The sequence below is a fragment of the Schistocerca gregaria genome, unplaced genomic scaffold, assembly GCF_023897955.1.
Source record: "Schistocerca gregaria isolate iqSchGreg1 unplaced genomic scaffold, iqSchGreg1.2 ptg000180l, whole genome shotgun sequence".
NCBI classification, from domain to species: Eukaryota; Metazoa; Arthropoda; class Insecta; order Orthoptera; family Acrididae; genus Schistocerca; species Schistocerca gregaria.
The window spans coordinates 5,811,091-5,831,675 of record NW_026061730.1 but is presented as its reverse complement, the minus strand read 5'-3'; the positions used below and the strand labels follow the sequence as shown (position 1 = coordinate 5,831,675).

General features: G+C 39.1%; 1 long non-coding RNA gene across 1 annotated transcript in view; it reads right to left on the bottom strand.

Moving 5' to 3' along the window:
* Nucleotides 1-20,043, bottom strand: part of LOC126302909 (uncharacterized) — a 33,358-nt gene extending 13,315 nt beyond the window's left edge. The window contains exons 1-4 of the long non-coding RNA XR_007553155.1: nucleotides 19,993-20,043; nucleotides 12,038-12,127; nucleotides 11,795-11,956; nucleotides 218-310 (exon numbers count right to left, since the gene is read on the bottom strand). This is a non-coding gene — a long non-coding RNA (uncharacterized LOC126302909). The remainder of the gene's footprint in view (nucleotides 1-217; nucleotides 311-11,794; nucleotides 11,957-12,037; nucleotides 12,128-19,992) is intronic.
* Nucleotides 20,044-20,585: the final 542 nt, after the last annotated feature.

Below are 20,585 nucleotides of genomic sequence, written 5' to 3'. Positions count from 1 at the left end.
ACCTCCTCCCACTGTCAGAGCCTTTTTAACTGTACATTGCATTTGTAAAATATGGTAGAAACAGAAGAAGCATGTTTCTTTGCTATGGTAAGTGTTTACATGTTATCTGTCTTTACTGGAGATAGCACCTCCCTTTCTTCATTAAATAAGTACAAAAAGAGGTCAAATTTCTTTCAAGCACAGGTTAGTACTTGATTCACAAAGAGGTTTAACATACCTGCTTTTAAAAACATGATCCACTTTATTCTTAACAGTTCCCAGTCCTTAGGGAATCCACAAGCATATCTGTTTTTAATTAAGTGCGGTAAATCTGGAACAGAAGCCAAATTGAAAATGTCAATGAATGTTTTTCAGATATTTTTATATAAAAAACCTGATTAATGGACTAGTGGCAAAAATTCTGACAATTTCTATTACTGAAATCAAACATATCGGATTATTACAAATTAAAAACAGTATAAGTTGTGGGAAACAACACTTCTGCATGAAAAGCTTAAAGCAAACAGAAAAAAGGCAAATAAGAATATCACAAAAAGAGCTTACCAGTTAGACTAGTTTAGTTCAGAGCTAGGTACCAACAGTTTGATTAAAAGTTGCTAACAAGGGGCTCTTGAGGCTTGGGGCAGTCAGGGCAGGAATATTCATGTTAGTTGGTTGGTTGGATTTCATCACAATTTCAAGGGTTACATGGTACTTTTGTGCCTGGAGAATTCTCTCATAGATTTTACAGATGTGAGGCAGAGGAGTGAGTGGGGCTGCCTGGGAGGGAGGGGGGGGGGGGGGTGCGGGTGAGTCAGGAGCTTCCAGGATTATTAACTGGCTATCGTTGTTTTAAGATTGCTGTTACCCTTGTCTGTTTCTAGATGTTAATGTGTTGGTTGAAGATGCAGCAATTTACAACAATTTCTGGCACCCATTGTTATATTTTAGCTCCAAAACACTTAATTTGTTGTACTAGAATATCATATAAGTCTTTGAGCCTTCTTCAGTTTGCTCCTGTTAAGTGCCCTGTTTGGCTCTCCTGTACTGAAGGAGTTCCAAGTATTGGTATTTCTTCTTCTTCTTCATTGTTCCTATATATTTTGAAGTATAATTTGGAGGATTTCAGTCTAGGTTTGCTGTTTTCCAGGAGAGCCTGGCTATTTGGCTGGCAGTGGTAGGAACAATCTCCTGTAGAGTATTAAGTGTTGCAGTTGAGACATCTCAAAGATTCAACTGCTCTTCCCATTTACAGTTCTTCCATTGCCTTTTAATACAACTTGCTGTTTTGGCAATCTGTACTGAGTTGATTAACAGTTAGCTAGTACTACCTGTATGCACAAAGGGGTTAGCTTTAAATAGTTATACACATCTTTATAGCTTGTGTTCCATTTCTCTTGATAAACCCTTGAGCTAATTGTACCTACAGCCTCTTGGAATGGACTGTCTTAGAACTTTGTTGCTGGTGTTATTTCAGTACTATTTTATCTATTATGCTCTGGAACATCTTCTGGTTTGCTGTTTGGATTTTATACCTGCGTGAAAATCTGACATTTGCAGATGAACATGTACATTACTTGAAAAATATTTTCCCTGTTTTGGTTGTTTGATATAGATGTGCCTCATACTTTATGCTCAAAGTTGTAATCCCTTCAACATCTCGCTTTTTTAAATGACACAGGGAGTTTGACACTGTCAATCAGTTGTAAGTAGTTTCTTTCAATCCACTGAATAATGACCTCCCCATTGTTATAATCTTCAGAGTGGCCCCTTAAGTTTCTGTAACTGCTCAAGTCAGTACTAATGACAGACAAAATTAACTGAATGTTAAGTCGTTGATGTTGTTACCAGAGAAATACATACCTGCTTCATTTTCAATAATACCTTAAGTAAATCTTCCAGAGATTTGCAAAAGGTATGACCCTACAAGCCATCAACTTTCTATTCTGATAGGTTCTTGAGAACAGAGCTATCTCTATACATTCCCATTTTATAAACTCCATAGCACACTGTTTAATGTATACATAATTATTTCTAGCTGTTATGAAAAGAATGTTGGGTTGGGGGCTATGCTTAGTGCCTACATTTGAGGCTCTGGCATAAATGTTCGGCTTGAATTTTCAATGGTCATTGTATGAGAAATTCCCCTTTTGTGCAGGATTAGAAAATACAAGACAAAAGTACTTTTCTGAAACTCTTTAGCTGATACTGCACTGATAGTGGTGACTTACTACTGTATACTCTATTCTAGAAAAGTATACACAGCAGACTATTTCAATTTCTTTTCCTTTGCCAAATGCTGAAACAGGAATAATCGGATTGACACATTCACACAAATAGATTATGTATCTACAGTGTTTGCTCAATTATCAAGATAAATAGGAGAAGGCAAAGAAAACATGGACCACAGCGTACATATTTACTTTGTGCTCACTTTGTTCATCATACAAACAAACTTGATGCAAACAAATACAAACGTAATGATTAGTATGCAGCCATAGAACATGTACACTGGTGTTCTTACTCTCTTGGAAGAAGGTCCTACTTATGTATTAGATATCGTATTGCTAGGTTACTGTAAATGAAACTTCAAGATCTATTGTATTAACAGCCATCAACATACAAGGATGGCTTGAAAAGTTCTTGGAACGGAAAAGAAAAAAGTACTTATATCACCAAAACTATTTTTATTTTTCAATGTACTCTCCTTGTAGAATAATGCACCTGGTCCAACAATGTTCCAGTGCCTTGATCCCCTCTCGAAAATGAGTTTCCTCAGGCCTGCAAAATAGACGTCAACTCTGGCTATCATTTCTCCATTTGAAGTGAAACTTTGTGCTCCAAGAAAAATTTTCACTTTTTGGTAGAGTTGGAAGTCTGATGAAGCAATATCAGGTGAATAAAGCAGGTGTGGCAACAATTCATACCTCAGTTCATGTGATTTTGCCCTGGCAACGGCACGTGCGTGGGCACACATTGTCTTGATGTAAGATGACTTTCCCTTACTAAACCTAGCCTTTCTTGCAAAACTTTTATTGCAATTTGCCCAGGAGGTCAGCATAGTATTCTCTAGTAATTGTTTGCCCAGTGGATAGATAATCTACAAACAGAATTCCCCTTCCCGGTGAAGCGATAGTCTTTGCTTTCTTTGGTGGTAGAGAATCAACATGTTTTCACTGCTTTGACTGCTGTTTTGTTTCTGGGGTTAAGTAGTGCACCAGAGTTTCATCTGTAGTCACAAACTGGTGCAAGAAATCTTTTTTATTTATGCTAAAACAGGCCAAACATTCTTCCAATATGTCCATTCTCATGCATTTTTGATCCAGCATCCAGAGTCGCGGCACCCCTCTTGCAGATAATTTTTTCATTTCTAATTATTCAGTTAAAATGTGATACACCCTTTCAGATGACATTTGCCAAGCATGATCAATTTCACATACTTTCAATCGGCGATCCTCGAGGACCATACTGTGCACTTTTGGAATGATTTCTGGAGTAGTAACACATCTCAGATGACCACTACGGAGATCATCATCTAAGCTCTCCTGACAAAATTTAAATTCATTTGCCCCCCACCCACCTTCCTGCCCCCCACCACGTATTTTGGAAATCAGCATGAATGTTGTTTCCTTTCATACCTTTCTTTATGAAATACTTAATCACTACTTAAATCATGATTTTTTTCTATCTTCACAAATCACTGCGTAGGAACAACAACAAAGCCACATCACTGCCACAGCTCTCTTCCAAAAACACTGATGTGGCATGTGTGTACATGCAACAGTACAATGAATATCATGTAAACAACTCGTTGGGCTAGCGGTGACCTCTTGTAATGATTCCGAGAAATTTGCAAGCCACCCTCATATTTCTTAAATACAACTCAGCTGTGTAGTTTTTATTGCAAAAATTGTATACCACACTAGTTGTACTCTAATTATCATGCTGTTAATACACACTTCAAAAAAAGTTTTGCATCACCTTGGTTCTGAGAGTTATGGAACCAGCACAGAAAATTGGAATAGAGATTAACATAAACATCACTTCCGCCCTTTTATTGCTCATGAAAACCACACGTTGCTTGTTGTATCATCATACAGCGAGACCTTCAGAGGTGGTGGTCCTGACTGCTATACACATTGGTACCTCTAACACCCAGTAGCATGTCCTCTTGCATTGATGCATGCCTGTATTCATCATTGCATACTATCCACAAGTTCATCAAGGCACTGTTGGTCCAGATTGTCCATCTCCTCAACAGCAATTTGGCATAGATCCCTCAGAGTAGTTGGTGGGTCATGTTGTCCATAAATCCCACGTCTTGTTCAATAGGGTTCATGTCTGAAGAACATACTGACCACTCTAGTTGAGCAGTGTCATTATCCTGAAAGAAGTCATTCACAAGATGTGCATGATAGGGGCATAAATTGTCATCCATGAAGATGAATTCCTTGCCAATAAGCTGCTAATATGGTTGCATTATGAGTCGGAGGATGGCATTCACATATCATACAGTCATTATGGCATCTTCCATGACCACTAGCGGAGTATGTCGGCCACACATAATGCCGCCCCAAAAATTCAGGGACCTCCACCTTGCTGAGCTTGCTGGACAGTATGTCTAAGGCATTCAACCTGATCAGATTTCCTCAAAACATGTCTCAAACAGTTGTCTCGCTGAAAGCATATGCAACACTCAATGGTGAAAAGAACGTAATGACAATCCTGAGCGGTCCATTCGGCATGCTGTACCACGATGAATGGTGTCATGGTTGCAAAAATGGACCTTGCCATGGACGTTGAGACTGAAGTTGCGCATCATGCAGCCTATGGTGCACAGTTTGAGTCATAACATGACATCCTGTGGGTGCAAGAAAGGCATTATTCAACATGGTGGTGTTGCTGTCAGGGTTTCTCCAAGCCATAAACCGTAGGTAGCGGTCATCCACTGCAGAAGTAGCCCTTGGGTGGCCTGAGCGAGGCATGTCATTGACAATTATCTCTGTATCTTCTCCATGTTCGATCAACATCATTCCAAGATGCCTGGACAATTCCCTTGTTGAGAACCATTGTTGGCACACAGTAACAATTTCGATGTGATCGAACCGTGTTATTGACTGCCTAGGTATGGCTGAACTACAAACAACATGAGTCATGTACCTCATTCCTGGTGGAATGATTGGAACTGGTGGGCTGTCGGACCCCCTCCATCTAATAGGTGCTGCTCATGCACAGTTGTTTACATCTTTGAGCAGATTTAGTGACATCTCTGAATAGTGAAGGAACTGTGTCTGTGGTACAATATCCACAGTCAACGTCTATCTTCAGGAGTTCTGGCAACCGGGGTGATGAAAAACTTTTTTTGATGTTTGTATATATAGTGAAAATTACTCATGCAATTTCCTGCTCCATACTAAACTAGACAAACAGAACACCTTTAAAAATGGCCAAAAACTGGTTATTCTTAACACTTTTCAGAAGTTCAGAGAGGAAATTGGCTTTGAAGTTTTCTGAGGGATTTTATTTACAGAAGTTAAGGCAAATTTGTGAATGATCTGCATGGCTGAATCGCTAGCCTTATAGAATTGTGGCTGGATGTTGTATTGATCACTGGTTTGAAGCTTGCTCTAGTCTTTCTCTTTTCACTGCCCCCCCCCCCCCCCCCCAATTCAATTTGATTACATAGATTATTTCAATATAGAATTCTCCTAGATCGTTTAAATATAAAATTCATCAAATGTATGCTATTTAACACTCATCTAATCATCATTTCCCTTCTTTTCTTCTTGTTTCTAACTACACATATTCCAGTTTTCTTTGCAAATATAAAACTGTAATTATCGATATTTTGCATAAAACTAGCTATTAAAGAGTGTTTAAATTAAGAACACACTAAAAATAAATTTTTGGGACAAAAATGAGAAGTCAAATTCTCTTTATTGGGACTAAATCCACCATTTTACATTACACATGTGACCTCAACAAGCCAGAGTGATAAGCTTTGTTAGAAATATGGAAAACAATAGTTTTCATGACACTGTGCATATCAAACAACTGCTGCATTTTTATAGCTGCCACCATACAACTACAATCTAAGCAGAATTGAGTTTAAGGTTATTTTGTGAGAAATAACATGAAATTTAATCTCCCAGATCTACTGGAATAAATGTATGAAGCTTTGTCATATGTCAATGCTGAATGCTGGTAGGATGCAGAAAAGCATGCACAAAAATATGGAGGAAAAAGTGATGCTTGAATGGCTTCATGGTTTCTCTTGTTGAATGCCTTGTTATCAACATAGCTAATAACAGTTCCTAAACTGTACACTATTTTAACTATACGGTGAAATCCCTGCAATACACTTTTACGTTACACATAGCTGGTGCAGAAAAATTGCCCTGTGTTTAAGTTGTACATCACTATGTTAGCTACTGTCAACATTATGTTATGTTTTCTGTATTGTCTTGTAAGAAGCATACTGTCAGAGTTTTGCTGCGTACTATTTCATTCTATTCAAAAATTAAATGACATTCAAAGTCATATTTTTTGTCTGCTCATCTGTTTTTACATCATAACTGCCAATGTTCACATCACTACTGGTTACTTGGGCCAGCTAACTGGCCAGTGCTGTCCAAGTATAATGTGCTGGTAAAACTGTTGTCCTGTATTATTGTTGAGTCAGTGTGCAAGTGATACAGCATAAAACACACCTTCAAGATAATAAAATGGGTGGTACTTAACCAAATCAGTGCCACCCTCAAATTGAAGTCTATCTCACAACAAGCAGGCTTTCATGCTGGCAAATCATGCAGTAGTCAAATCTTGACTACCAACTAACATCCCTTATTAGCAAATTCCTCCAGAACAGAATATTCCAAGTTTCATTACAGCGTAAGAAGAGTAGATGGTGAAACCAGAAGAACGGTCTCCCCCAAGGCAGTGTGCGTGCTCCAGCACTGTACAATATTTACACAAATGCTCAGCCACTACCAGCAAGTACTAGGCTCTTCATCTATGCCTATAAAACAGCAGTCGCTGTTCAGTGGATAACCTTTAAATAAGTAGAGGCAAAACTGTCTCTAGCAATGGATGAACTCTCCAAGTATTATGATGACAACCACCTGAAGCCCAATCCCAGTAAAACTCAAGTGAGCGTCTTCCACTTATGAAACAGCCAGGCGCAGCAAAAGGTGAACATCACATGATGAGGAGCAGCTGAAAAATTGCCCAACACCAGTCTATCTAGCTGTCACGCTGGAAAGGGCTCTAATGTACAGGCAGCAGTGACTAAATGTGGAACAAGAAGTTTTTGCTCGAAATGTGATACTTAAGAAGCTGATTGGCAGCAGCCGGTGAGCCAACCTGTCTACACCTCCTAAGGGCTTCTGCGCTTGTGCTCTGTGTATCAGCTGTCGAGTATGCTGCTCCTGTGTGGAAGGCTTCAGCTCATGCTCAACAAGTTGATATTGCAGTCAATGATACTGCAAGGATCATCTCAGGATGCTTGATTGGATTTAGATTAGATTAGATTAATACTTGTTCCATAGATCATGAATACGACACTTCATAATGATGTGGAACATGTCAGGTTAATAAAAGATGTCTGTACAAGAAATTACATTACACAAAATATTGCATGACACTAATGATTAAGTTTTTTTTTTTTTTTACTTAGTTTATATCTAAAAATTCAGCCAATGAGTAGAAGGAGTTGTCATCTAGAAATTCTTTTAATTTATTTTTAAATGTTAGTTGGCTATCTGTCAGGCTTTTGATGCTGTTTGGTAGGTGCCCAAAGACTTTTGTGGCAGCATAATTTACCCCTTTCTGTGCCAAAGTCAGATTTAACCTTGCATAGTGAAGATCATCCTTTCTCCTGGTTTTATAGGTATGCACACTGCTATTACTTTTGAATTGGGTTGGATTATTATCAACAAATTTCATAAGGGAATATATATACTGTGAGGTACTGTGAGGATCCCTAGATCCTTAAATAGATGTCTGCAGGATGACCGTGGGTGGGCTCCAGCAATTATTCTGATTACACGTTTTTGTGCAATGAATACTTTTCTACTCAACGATGAATTACCCCAAATATGATGCCATACGAAAGCAGTGAATGAAAGTAGGCATAGTAAGCTAATTTACTGAGATTCTTATCACCAAAATTTGCAATAACCCTAATAGCATACGTAGCTGAACTCAGACGTTTCAGCAGACCATCAATGTGTTGCTTCCAGTTTAACCTCTCATCAATGGACACACCTAAAAATTTTGAAGCCAACAACAGTGCTTAAATTGTATCCGATTGTTGGAATAGCCCCACCCAACACCTGGAGGGCCGCTTCTGCAGACAATGAGAGAATACAGCAGGAAATGACCACCGACATCCTATGTATGGTCATCAGGCAGCAAGATCATGCTTTAAATCTTGCAAGAGTTTCATTCCTAGGACTGTGCCACTGGAGGAAGCACCAGAGGTGATTCATCTTGCAACATGGAAGAGTTCATTGCCTGTAGAGGTATCACCAAAAGAAGAACTAGCTCCTGGTACAAACCTACAATATCCTATATGGAGGTCGCTCAACCAACTAAGAGTGGGCATCCCCTGATGCAAGACCAACCTGAAGAAATGGGGAACCCTTCCAGTGAGCGCAGACACCTCCTGCAACTGCACTGCTGAAGAAGATCCGAGCCTCCTCCTGGGCAACCTGTGCACAGTACAAGATATTTAGGAAGGAAATAACAAAGCTATCACAGCTGTGGTTTTTTGGAAATGCTGACTGGACATGACAATGAATGAATGAGCATAAAGCATATACTTCTTATTGTACTTTACTGTACTCGAGACAGCTTGGCTTCCACTGCCTGTGAAATGCAATCCCACGAGATTCTAGAACGTGTGGAAGTATATATAATGTAATGTTTACATCAGGTTTCTTCTTATGATATTCAGAGAGTCCTATCATGAAGTACTGGTTCCCACCATCAACAGAGCTATTAATTCAAATGTTATTGTTGAGTCCCAGTTTACATCTTTTGTGAGTCAGGAGGATAGAGAGGGTGGAGGGGAGGAGAAACGAGAGACACACAGAGAATCTACACATTTGTAAAGTGAAATCTGTGATTTGATTTCATTAAATGAGCTTTGTGTTTCAGTTTTATCCATAAACCTAAGAATGTGTTGCATAGGTTGGAGAAACCACAGAAAGCCAATCTTCATCAGAATTACACAAACAATTTGTGTTTGACACATAATCATATGCTAATGTCACGTGTGCATGAACTGGTGTGAAGACTGGTTATTTTTCAGGTGTCACATACATGTTTGTCATTGGCAAATCCCACCCAATATCTGGTACAGAGGGGCCGGACAATCATGTCATATTGCTGAAACCAGTAGCCTATAAAATTGGAGATAAAATTGCAGCTGACTGGGTTTTCGATTTTTTTTTTTTTTTTTTTTTTTTTACATACATATGGGCTGTTGTCACAAAATTCAGCAAAGCAGGAATGCAGGCACACAAACTGCTCAAATCATGTCCAGCTGTCACCCAGAAATTGTTAAGCAATATAATATTAAATTTTTATTAACATTCCACATCTGAAGTTGATTAAAGCTGATCACAGTTATTAATTATAAAATGATGAAACTTTGTCTACGCATTTGTACCTAATAATAAATTAAGAGATTTGCTGCATCAGCAGTGGAAATGTTAACAGAGTATATTACTCTCTTTCATTTTTGTAAAATGTTTCATTATGGCCCATAGTTTACTAACTTTACTAGTCATTTATAAAACACTATTACTAAACAACATATTTCCATCACTACAATTCAAATAAGGAAACAATAATATGCTCATTACAGTAATGAAAATCCCAGAGACATTTTCCCCGTATTTTAGTTATTGCTCTTACAAGGTGTAATGTGGTGATATTGCTTAAGGGCATACTATTACCAAGTGATGGCCAGTCCGTCACCAGTTGAGGTATTGCACAATGCCCATGCGTGTGCCCTGCAAACAGAGTAGTCTCTACGAACAATTGTAGCCAAGTTTTGCAGCGGCAGTCAGTTTGGGTGGGACAGGTGGCTACTGTTTATGGCACTTGCTTGCAGTGATCACCTTAGACACACACAAAATGCCATGAAAGAAACTACTTTTAGACTGGTCTTTCCAGGTGTAAGAACAGGTGTACATTTAAACTGGTGATATAGTAACACAGACCTGCTTATCAGTATTATGACTTGCATCCAAATATCCAATACAAGTAGCACCATGCAACAGCCTTCCTCAAAGTGTAACAGACATTCCATACCCTGCTGCTGCTGCTACCACCACTACTACTACTACTACTACTACTACTACTACTAATATTCTTGTATCATACTGGAAGAGACAAACAACATCATTAACCAAAGTTCATTATCCTTCTGCCTAGAAGTGAATAACAGCTTATAACATAGGCACAAACATATAAACAAGCAACATACTGATATAATCAGCTGCTGATGGCAAGTATGAACACAATTTGCTTATAAAGAGAAAGGCTCCAGTATATGATGCAGCAGATGCCACGGCATGTGCACAAGTCACACGGCCCACAGCAGACGGCCTCTGGTGGCCAGTCCACGCAGATGCCATTGATGGAATATTCAAAGTATAGCGTGCCAGGGGCCTGGTGCCACAGCTTGTACCGAAGTACCATATCCAGAGTTCTAGCAGTCCTCCTCCATGGGGAGAGAGCATTTCAATGATGTGGACATGAGGGCAACTCTCAAAATATCCACGGCCTCTGTGACAGACACCATAAATGATGAGTGTGGCATGGAAGGAGATTCAGGGCTGGAATCAGTGAGTACAGGTGCCGAAATGGTACGGTTGCAGTCACATGTGGCATCTACTCTCCTGTGAAGTCCCACAAGAGAGCAACAGTAACACAGGTATCGGTAGCATCTCAATGTCCAGTTCTCGACACGATGGAACTGTGCATACGGTGAAGGTGCTGGCATCTCATTTGGAGGCACCAGTGTCAAAGGGCCTGAAGGCACTGGCCCTGCTGGCACCAATGGCAGTAAAGCACTGCAGAAAGGCCTGGCAGCAGGCGTCAGGGCAGCTGGACCCTGGAGAAAAAGCAGGAGGTAGCAACCTCCACATGGAGGGTGGGTTCACCCCTACACCAGGGATGCTCTATGAGGCTAGGACAGGTGCTGATGGCAGAGGCAGCAGGTACTGTTAAGCAGTACTGGTAGTGGTGCCACACTGTCAGCCTGCCACTGGTGTGCACAATATAGTGGTAGTGGCCTCGGCAGCTGTGGACTGTGGCCAGAATCCTTTTTGGTCTGTGGCCAAACACCAAAGCCCAGTCCGTGGAGCCAGTAGTATGGCACAGAGAGAGCTGTGCCTTCAGGCTTTGGCTGAGTGGCATGAGCAGATGCAATAGGGTGCATTCCTGGCAACCTAGGACCATCTCAGTTGGAATCCAATCCCTGTAGGAACTTGAGGAGCATCTCAAGGTCTTGTCTATGTAGGAGGCCACCATGAGGTACTTTTTCATTTGTACATTGAAATGTGTGGACAAGACATCCCATCTCACCATTACACCACACTGCGGACTATCACCTGTCAAGCACTTCCGAGACAGCCTGAATCATAGCTGCGGCTGATGTCTGAGGGCAGTGAATAACATATGGAAATTTATAAAAAGCATGGACAACCAAAACCTGGAAAAATTTGGGATGGGTCTCATGAAATCAATATGAACACATTCTCACACACTCTGCAGCACAGACAACAAACAGAGTGTCACTCACAGCGCTGTCTATTGTGTAGCATCAAGATGTACAATGTCAGCATAGATTTCCGGTCAAAACACAATAACCTGGTACCCTAGAAACCTCAATGTCCTCGATGTAGGAGCTGAAGCACATTCTGCTGTAAGGCAGCCAGAATCACAACCGTAGACAACAACTCATCTGTAAATAAGACACAATCATCAAGCACTGAAAGGTTGTGACATAAGGCAAAATAGTTACGTAAAGAATCAAAAGTCATACCCAGAGGCCTGTCCGGTCGGCTGTGCTGAATGAGGTGAACAACTTGATGCAAGACCATATCAGCAGCGCCAACAGTTGCAATCCAGGAGCCTGTAATAGGAAATCCTTTCACTGTACATTGCACCTCAACATCAAAGTGAAAACAAAGGAGTTCATCCTAGTAAAAAATAGGATCTAGACCCTGTGGAAGGCAAAACAGCGCATCGGTGTCAGTTTGTTGCACAGTAGGCCAAAAATGAATTTCATACTCTTAGTGTCTCAGAAACGAGACCCCATCTGGATGCAATGTGCTGCTTTGTTGGGCAACAAAGCAGAAGGGTTAAACAATGAAATCGAGGGCTTGTTGTCAGTGAAGAGGAAGAACTTAGACCCATACAACACATTATGAAACTTTTTGAGTGCATAGAGTGCAAGTGCTTCCTCCTCAACTCAGGAGTTGCACTGCTGAGAGAAGTTGAATATTTACCGAAAATTAGCTATCGGAAACTCAGAACCATCCTCAAAACTTAGACCCATACAACACATTATGAAACTTTTTGAGTGCATAGAGTGCAAGTGCTTCCTTCTCAACTCAGGAGTTGCACTGCTGAGAGAAGTTGAATATTTACCGAAAATTAGCTATCGGACACTCAGAACCATCCTCACCTTGAAGTGTAAGAAGTCTGTAATGGAGGTGTCCATAGCCAAAATGTCATCATAGCGCATATAGTGTTCTGCCACTGCACCTCAACTTCATGCCATGGTCTAGGTCACAAATGTCAGGTTGTTACCAATTATCATCACAATTCCGACGTCAATTGTATGGTCTTTGGCACCATCTTTCAGTTGGTTCTCGAAACAGAGATTCCAAATGTAATGTAGATTTCAAAAGCGTGAACACACACTCCCAGGACAGTGTCCACTGATAACAAAGGTTCTTGTGAGGAGAGACAAGAATTCAGAACACAGAGAGTCTAACTGCAAGTATGGAAAATGTTCGGGAACAAGGTACACCTTATGTGAAATGGAAAAATCAAAGGTACTGAAAGCATCTAGACCAAACAAATGTGCAGTACCAGCATCCACTACAAAAAATCAAGGAACAAATCACAGACAATACATAGTGGGAGCCATAAATAGCCCAAAAGTGGAATGTACTGCTCGTTTAAGGTTGCCAAATGTTAAGTAACTGGAGACCACACTGGAGACACAATTAACGTCCACCTTCAACTCCACAGGAGGGGGCTAGGAATCATACACAGACACTAGATGCCCTTTTCTCCTTCTCTTGTTGCCAAGTCAGCAAGTGCTTAAGGAAAATGGTCTTACCATGTTGCACAAAAAAAAGTGCGAGATAGGAGAATGAGGTGCTGCCATTGCTGTGGTGGTTGTTTGGCATGTCACTGTCCAGTGTGGCATGGAGGCTGCATTTGTACAGATTTCACATCATCCTCCCTCAGAACTGACCAGCACCTAACAACCAGGAACAGGAGTCACCACAGCGATGTCACACTGAGTCTCAATCTGATAACTAGCAGCACAAGATACGTAGGTTGGAATTTAAACAGTGGCAACACTGCTGTGGAATCACTATGCAATGAAATCTACTGTTGTCACTGATAGCACACGTTGTTGACATACCTACCTTACCTTCAACCAAACGGACTCACCTGTACCACGTCACCGGCATGCGCACAATCAAGAGAAACACAGTCACTTCTGAGTGAGCAGTCTAATGTAACGGTGCCACTACATTTTTGAAACAGGAGCAATAGAGTTGGATCAAGATTGAATGTGCTCGAGGTTGTACAGTACGACAGTGTCATCAAGGTCCTCAAGAGGCATGTGGGGAATCGGCATTGCCATACAGAACAGTGTCACATTGGGTAAATGCCTTCAATGCAGGTCAACAAACTGTGGCAAACATGCATCGAGCAGGTTGTCCTAGAATGTCTGAAGAAGAAGTGCATGCTGTTGCAATGTTAGTGGACAGTGATTGGTGCCATATGATTCATGAGCTCGCCCATGAAACTGGATTAGCACATACGACTGTGCTTTGCATCCTCAAGGAACGCCTTTGCATGTGAAAAATTGCAGCATGATGAGTTCAACATGACTTGATGGAAATGCAGAAATGGATGCATTAACACACAGCTCAGATGCACTTGGAGCACTATGAGTGTGAAGGAGGGGCTTTTTTACACCATATCATAACAATGGATGAGATATGGGCCACATCGTAAGAGCTAAAACTGAAACAACAATCCCATGAATCGTATCATTATAGGTCACAGCGAAAGTCGAAAGTGCATCAGAGCTCAGTATGGTGAAAGTTATGGTGATTCTTGTGCACAACTGTGATGGCGTTAGCATAATGCATTATGTTATTCCATGACAGACCATCAATGCACAGCATTACTGTTCGTTTTTGAAGCATCTCCTGTGACTAGCTTTGTGAAAGAAGCGGCAACACTTTCTAGGCAATCCACCCATCATTTGCGAGACAATGTATGGGCACATGCGGCAAAAGCTGTGGCTGCTCTGTTCGGTCAATGGGACTGGGAAGTACTGTACGATCCACCAAACTTCCTGGACTTAAGTCCTTGTTGTATCCACGGACGCAAACAACCAACCAACCAACCAACCAATTCACACACGTGCACCCTGACTGTGACATCACTGGCCACATTTCCTGTCTCAGCCATCGGTGTCTCATGGCGTTACCACCGGCGGAAGAGGTCACGTCATGGCTGAGCTCGGGTCCACAGCGCCCTGTGCCTTTGGCATATAAGGAGGAGCACTGGCCCCGAGACGGACAGTCTAGTGTCGATTGTCTATTGCTAGCCTTTTGTGGAGTTTATAGCGGAGCCATTGCAGTGCAATATTTGCTGTTGTATTCGACTAGGCTCAGTACATGGATTACTCTTGGATATTACTCAGACTTGTATCGCTGGTGCACGTTTCGTCGGAAATAAAGATAAGTTATCTCCTCATTCTAGCTGGCACAATTCTTGTCATTCATTATTTTTCGGCCAACAGACATAGCTACATCCTGGTCACTAGTCACTCTTTATACAATTTGTGGTGGCTGCCCCAAACGTACCGCTGAGGACCTTGGGAGCCAACACAAAACTTGTTACTTTTATTTGATTCCAAAGATGAAGGAACCACTTTGTGGCATTCGCTTCAGAACTGTTCCAGAGTATGACAGGCAATAGACCACTCCATTCACACCATCAGCAGAACACGCTCTGCTAATGGTATACTATGCCTTCCACATCCCTGGCAACAGGTTCTACACAATGTTGGTGACTGTTTGAAGGACAGTAACAGATGCTAACGTGTAACTCTTTTGTATCAGTTGTGAATAAATAGTTGCCACCATTTAAGTTACAATGCTTGTACCTTGAAAGATTGAACAATATTTAACACTTCACTCAAAGATGGGTTTTCAGGTTGTAGTGTGCACTGAAGCACCTCCTTTTCATGAGCCAACCAAATGATTGTGCCATTATCCATAGAAATAGCATAGGAACCGTGATGAGAATTGGTAACAAACTGACATTTGTGAATTAGATCGTGGTGTGGAGTTCTGCCACCTCAGCCCTGTAGGACTGGGGGGCAATGTCAGAACTCTACACACAATGAAACATGTACATTTAATGGTGATAATTTGACAACTTAAACGCTTCATCAAGTGAAAGTGACACAAGTTCCTGGATTGTTTCTAACTGTTAGGTGCATCCATTGGTGCTCTTCATTTTGAGAAATAAGGGTGGTGCTCTTTCTTTGTCACACATTAAAAATTCCAATTTATCCAGAATTTTTTGTATTTCAAATCTTTCAGGACTGCTTAGTAGAAGAAATTCACATTTTTCACAGAAAAGAACATTGGAGGGTGTGATTCTCATTAAATTGAACAATGTTGAGTCCAGGTGAGAATACCAACAACCATGAAAAGGATACATTGCTACTCAATGTGTCATCTATATGGTGAGTAACACTCTTACACCTTTCATTAAAATCAGTGTTTAATTTGTAAAAGTGAATTACCATTTACTGTGGATGCTTTGTTGGCATACTACTATATACTGAGTCCAGCATGTATTGTATAATGTAGTGTTGTGTAATGTATATGAGAGCCGGCAACTTTTGTGTTGCAATCATTCTCTTAGAAAACTTGTGTCGTGGATGAAATAATTTTCGTGCAGATGTTTCCTAACTCACTACATAGCCAATATATTTCTATTGTTGCCAATGTATATTACTGCTTGTAATCCTGTTAAGTCATAGTACAAGTTGATAGTGTGGCATCACAGTCCAGGTGCGTGGACGGTATAAACAAACAGTTGTAATGTTTGCATTTACAATGTTAAGAGTTGGCCTACACATAAAAAAAGAAATGAGACGCAATAATAAACCCAAGCCATGTTTCTGCAAACACTCTATTAACTTTTGGCAGCCACTGCAATGTGAATTTTTAGTTCAGTGGCTACAGTAAGAAATTTCTGATAATGGTCATCAATAGGTATTTGCTTATAAGATTAATATGTGTGTTTTAAATCTTGAAATAGTCACAAACATAATGCAAGCAAATTGCTAGTAGGTGGAAAAACTGCAGAAAGAAAAATGAAATATTGCTGTTACTGTTGCAGTACCAGTCATTGATATTCTAAGTAGGATTTCATGAATAGCAATTCATGAAATCCTGCTTAACTTTCACAAAAAAGTAAAGGACAAATGGCTTTCACTGCAATTATAAAGCAAACTTTTCTCTCCATATATTTTCCATATACTAGTAAATTACTTGCACTCTGGTGGTGACCATTTCAAGATTTAAAACATGCTTCATTGATTTTGTGAGCAAATACCCATTTATCACCATTACAAGAAATTCCTTGTTGTTGTCAATGAACTTAAAATTCACATTACATGGCTGCCAAAAGTTAAGAGAGTGACTGTAGAAATACTGCTCAGATTTATTATTACATTTCATTCCTTTCCACATATGTAGGCCAACACAAACATCATAAATGCAAACATTACTACTATTTGTTTAAACCCCATGCCCCCATGGACTGTGGTGCTACACTATCAACTTGTGCTATGACTAAACAGGATTACAAGCAATATCACACATCACCAACAACAGAAATCTACTGGTTATTTAGTTCGTCAGGGAACATCTACAGAAAGATTGTTCATTCATGACAAAAGTTTTCTACAAAAATAAATGCAACACAAAACTTGGCACCCGTAATATCCTTTATAGAACAGTGCATTATACAATACATGTTGGACTTGGTATATAGTAGCATGGCAACAAAGCAAGATCATCACACTCACATCACCACATCCATAGCAGATGGTAATTCAATTTTACAAATGTAACACTCAATTTAATCAAAAGGATAAGAGTGATACTTGCCATAAAGATAAAACAATGAGTAGCAATCTGTCCTCATAACTGCTGATATCGCAACTTGGACTCTCCCTTGTTCAGTTTAATGAAATGTACATCCTCCAATTGTTGTTCTGTCAAAAATTGTGAAACTTTGTATTAACTCCTGCATCTGTACATCATTTCTTTCCTGTTCCTTTCCCCAGTCCCAGCCTGCCTTCTCCTCCTGGTGTAGAAACAACTAAAAACACCAAAACCTAAATTTTCAACATTTACTTTTCCATTAATGTGTGTCAGATATACACCACTCATTCTGGATTTGAAATTTGTTGAAACCTTCTTCTCCCTGAAGTGATGTTAATATTAAATTTTGACAATATTTTGAATTAAATTATAGACTATACAACAAAAAGGGTATAATAAAAACTAGTTTGTGAAAAAAATGATTTGGTGTAATCTCATAATGACTCCACGGTTCCAATTTTTCCATGGAAACAAAGGATGCCCACAGGCAAGATAAAATGCTGTATATGTCGAACTATTTTCAAGGTCACCCTCACAGTCCAGAAATCCCATGACATCACCAAATTCAGAGAAGAATAAATACTCAGTATAAATATGGTACAACACCTCTACCACATTCCTTTCATTTTGTCAGTGCACAATAATGCTGTGCTATATGATATTAACTAGCTTAGTGCCCACTGCTTCACTCATGTAGACTGTATGGCCTGCAGAGATCAAACTCTTACGTTGTTCACAAATTGCAAAAGCCTTTACACTTTTCACACTAATTAAGGCCTCATAAGCATGGCCCTTTCTGAATGTACTTCTGCCCAAAAAACAATTCTGGTAGCTAGAGTCCAAAGTTTTCATTAATCATGCCTTTGGCATTCTTGAGGAGATATTTCTATAGCAACTTTCATTCCCCAACAAATATTTCTTTATATCTAACTAAAAAATGAAATAACAATTTTGGTAAATTTAGCATTAATAATTTTTTAATGTTATGAAATATTTTCTTAAAAACTTTTGACCCTATTGTAATCTCTTAGACGCTGAATTTCCAGAAACACTGAAACCTATATATTATTATTACTATTATTATTATTTGTAACTGAGATGTCAAATACCAATTGTTATAGATAAGGTCTTAAAAATCCTTTAGCAGTTCTTTAGTAATTACGTAATTTTCAAAAACTTTTCACCCACTATTATACCCCCTTAGTTGTTGAATTTACAAAAATGCTGAAACTCATATTTTTAGTTCCTGAAAGAAACCAATTACCACTTTTCGCAGTTCTAACTTCAAAATTACCTTCACAGCAACATATTTTCATAAAGCCTTTTATCCCCAGTTTCACCCCCTTAAAAGTGGAATTTCAAACAATCCTTTCTTAAATGGTGCCTACAGTGTAAAATCCACACCCTCTCCAAACTTCAAGTTTCTGTCCTTAGCAGTTTGGGTAGACAATGGTAAATAAGTGAATCTGTCTGACCTTATTTCACCCCCTTATGGGCTTAATTTCCAAAAACGTGAAACATGTATTTTTAATCTCTAACCAAAAAACCAAACACCAAATTTCAAAGATTCACCTTTAACAATACTATTGCAATGAAATATTTTCATAAATTCCCCCCCCCCCCCTTCCCCCGGAATTTCACCGCGTTAGGGGCTGAATTTCCAAACACAGTGATTTGCATATCCTTTATTTCTAACAGAGAAACTTAATAAAAATTTTCCTACATTTAGCTTCAAAAACACTTGCACAGTGAAATATTTCCATAAAAACTTTCATCCCCTGTTTCACCTTATAGGGCTTGAATTTCCAAATACAGCAAAACACTTTTTTTTTTAAATTTCCAACTAAGAAGCCAAATTTAGATATTCACAGATTTAGCTTTGAAAATTCTTTCATAATAAAATATGTCTATAAAAAATATCATCTGCTTTTTCACCCCATAGAGGTTCAATTTCCAAAAACACTGAAACAAATATTTCTTTTATTTGTACCCGAGAAGTCAAAATGCCAATGTTCATAGATCTAGCTTAAAAAATACTTCAATAGTTCCTTAATAATGATACACTTTCAAAAAAAAACTTTCACCCACTATTTCAATCCCACAGGGTTAATTTTCCAAAAATGACGAAACATATTTCTTTGTTTCTGACCATGAAACGAAATACCAATTTTTGTAGGCCTAGCTTCAAAACTAACTTATAATGACATTTCAAAAAGAAGACTCTTCATCCCCCATTTCACCCCTTTTTCGGTTGGTATATAGAAAAATCCCTTCTTAAACAATTCCTACTGTAAAAGATCCATACTTTTTTCAAATTTCAGATAATTGTCCTTAGCGGTTTGGGGCAATGAGGAGTCAGTCAGTAATGATGTTGCCTTTTATACAAATAGATTGAGATATATTGTACCACCTGCATTTATAAGCCATTCACATTCTAAATAGTAGAAAATGTTTCCCTTGGAATGATTCAAACAGATTCAGTTTGTACCGAATATTGAGAAAATAAACTATTTTCTCTGTAACAGTGTAATAAAAATATGGCAGGACATACCACATTCTTCATCAATGAAATTTTTCAATTTGCATAAATACTGGCCACAGTATGGGAATCCATTCATTTTATTATTGGTTCAGTCTGGACAATAACACTCCTATAAAGATAAAGAAGATAAACAACAAAATGATTGCATACATATTGTAAAAAGTATAAAATTAACTGTGTATAGATATCGATTACAAAACCAACAATTAATGCACCACTACATGAAAGTTATTTTTAAAATTTCTCATATTTTGCAAATCACTGACCTAGTTTAGCAGCAGTATTTTATCCAAACAAAGTTTACCACATTTTCTGCTTGTTAAATGTCACAAAAGCATGGATCTTGCATTAATGAATAGTAATTTTTCCAGTCAAAAGGTACTCCACTTTTGTTATTTCACAAAATATAATTGCAAACATATCTGCAGGACCTCACACTATATGTGGGGCCTATAAAAGTGGCAAACAGTATGTATTTCTGCAATGAGATTTGTTGCACAAACTGTTCTTATCATTGTAATTCTCTCAACATCAAAGCTTTAGACAATAATCATCATTACCTTCATCAAGAAAGCAAATGACTGTCAAAGAAATAACAGGAT